Here is a 2500-nt window from a genome sequence, read left to right on the forward strand (position 1 = left end):
GGAGTCAGAGACTTCTGTTCCCGGCTTAACGCACTGCTTCCTGTCAGAGAGGAAGTCTGTGATCCACCTGCAGGTGGAGTAGGGCACGTTCAGCTGGAAGAGCTTGTCCTGAAGCAGGGCAGGGATGATGGTGTTGAAGGCAGAGCTGAAGTCCACAAACAGGATCCTGGCGTAGGATGCTGGGGCGTCCACATGCTGTAGGGTGAAGTGGAGGGCCATGTTAACTGCGTCGTCCACAGACCTGTTGGCTCTGTAGGCAAACTGAAGGGGGTCCAGGAGAGGGTCTGTGATGGCTTTGAGGTGTGCCAGGAGCAGGCGCTCAAAAGACTTCATTACCACAGATGTAAGGGCGACCGGTCTGTAATCATTTAGTCCTGTTGGCCTTAGCTTTTTGGGCACAGCGATGATGGTGGAGGACTTGAGACAGGCTGGTACATGGCATGTCTCCAGGGAGGTGTTAAAGATGTTGGTGAACACCGGAGACAGCTGGCCAGCGCAGTGCCTGAGGGTGGCTGGAGAGACAGAGTCCGGCCCGGCTGCTTTGCGTGGATTCTGCCTCTTGAAAAGCCCATTAACTTCTCCCTCCTGAAAGGAGAGAGTCGTTTCTGTAGTATGGGTGGGGGATGGGGCCTCTTGGGTGGGAAGGGGTGGTTCAGGACAGTCCAATTGTCTTTCAAATCTACGGTAGAACTCGTTCAGGTCGTTGGCTAGGCGGGAGTCGTTAGTGGTGTGGGGCGCTCTGGGTTTGTAGTTGGTGATGTGCCTGAGCCCTTTGGCAGACAGAAGCAGCGTCGTTAGTAGAGAACTGGTGTTTTAGTGTCTCTGAGTACAGTCGTTTAGCCTCTCTCACCGCTTTGCTAAACCTGTTCTTCGACTCCTTGAATCTGTCTCTATCCCCACTCCTAAACGCTTCCTCCTTCTCCAACCTCAACCTTTTGAGCTTTGCTGAGAACCAGGGCTTGTTGTTGTTAAAGTTCACCCTGGTACGTGTTGGGATACAGCAGTCCTCACAGAAGCTGATGTACACAGCCTCTGTGAGTTCATCCAGACTATTGGTAGCAGTCGTGAACATATCCCAGTCAGTACAGTCTAAGCACGCCCGCAAATCTTCCACAGCCTCACTGGTCCACTGTTTAGATGTCCTCACAGCAGGTTTACAGAGTTTTAGTTGCTGCCTGTATGCACGAATCAGGTGGACCAAGGGAGTTCTGTGCGAGCCGAACAGCCCCGTGACCCACAAGAGAAACATCCCCGCCAAATTCGAGCGTTTGACGGGGTCTATCCGTGAAAAAATATTCACGTTTTTGAGTGCACATGCATTTCTGCTGCAAATGCCTCTGGAAGTTTCATGCCGTTCGTATGCCAATTGTGGCAACACGAAAATGACCCGTTTTCCCATTCCGAGGGATTTCTGTGCGACCCTAACAGCCCCGTGAGCCACAAGAGACACATCCCCGCCAATTTCTAGCGTTTCACGGGGTCTATCCGTGAAAAATATAGACGTTTTTGAGTGCACATGCATTTCTGCTGCAGATGCCTCTGGAAGTTTCATGCCGTTCGTACGCAATGTGGCAACACGAAAATGACCCCTTTTCCCATTCCGAGGGATTTCTGTGCGACCCTAACTAACAGCGCCCGTGAGCCACAAGAGAGACATCCCCGCCAATTTATAGCGTTTCACGGGGTCTATCCGTGAAAAATATAGACGTTTTTGAGTGCACATGCATTCCTGCTGCAAATGCCTCTGGAAGTTTCATGCCGTTCCTATGCAATGTGGCCACACAAAAATGACCCGTTTTCCCATTCCGAGGCATTTCTGTGCGACCCTAACAGCCCCGTGAGCCACAAGAGAGACATCCCCGCCAACTTCTAGCGTTTGACGGGGTCTATGCGTGAAAAATATTAAAATTTTTGAGTGCACGTGCCTTTCTGCTGCAAATGCCTCTGGAAGTTTCATGGCGTTCCTATGCAATGTGGCAACACGAAAATGACCCCTTTTCCCATTCCGAGGGAGTTCTGTGCCACCCTAACAGCCCCGTGAGCCACAAGAGACACATCCCCGCCAATTTCTAGCGTTTCACGGGGTCTATCCGTGAAACATATAGAAGTTTTTGAGTGCACATGCATTCCTGCTGCAAATGCCTCTGGAAGTTTCATGCGGTTCGTACGCAATGTGGCAACACGAAAATGACCCGTTTTCCCATTCCCAGGGATTTCTGTGCGACCCGAACAGCCCCGTGAGCCACAAGAGACACATCCCCGCCAATTTCTAGCGTTTCACGGGGTCTATCCGTGAAAAATATCAATTTTTTTTTGACTGCACATGCATTTCTGCTGCAAATGCCTCTGGAAGTTGCATGCGGTTCGCATGCAATGTGGCGACACGAAAATGACCCGTTTTCCCATTCCGAGGGATTTCTGTGCCACCCTAACAGCCCCGTGAGCCACAAGAGAGACATCCCCGCCAATTTCTAGCGTATCACGGGGTCTATCCGTGAGA

The sequence above is a fragment of the Petromyzon marinus genome, unplaced genomic scaffold (assembly GCF_048934315.1).
Source record: "Petromyzon marinus isolate PM22_M1 ecotype Great Lakes invasive population unplaced genomic scaffold, UKy_Petmar_22M1.pri1.0 PM_G_Scaffold_82, whole genome shotgun sequence".
NCBI lineage: Eukaryota > Metazoa > Chordata > Hyperoartia > Petromyzontiformes > Petromyzontidae > Petromyzon > Petromyzon marinus.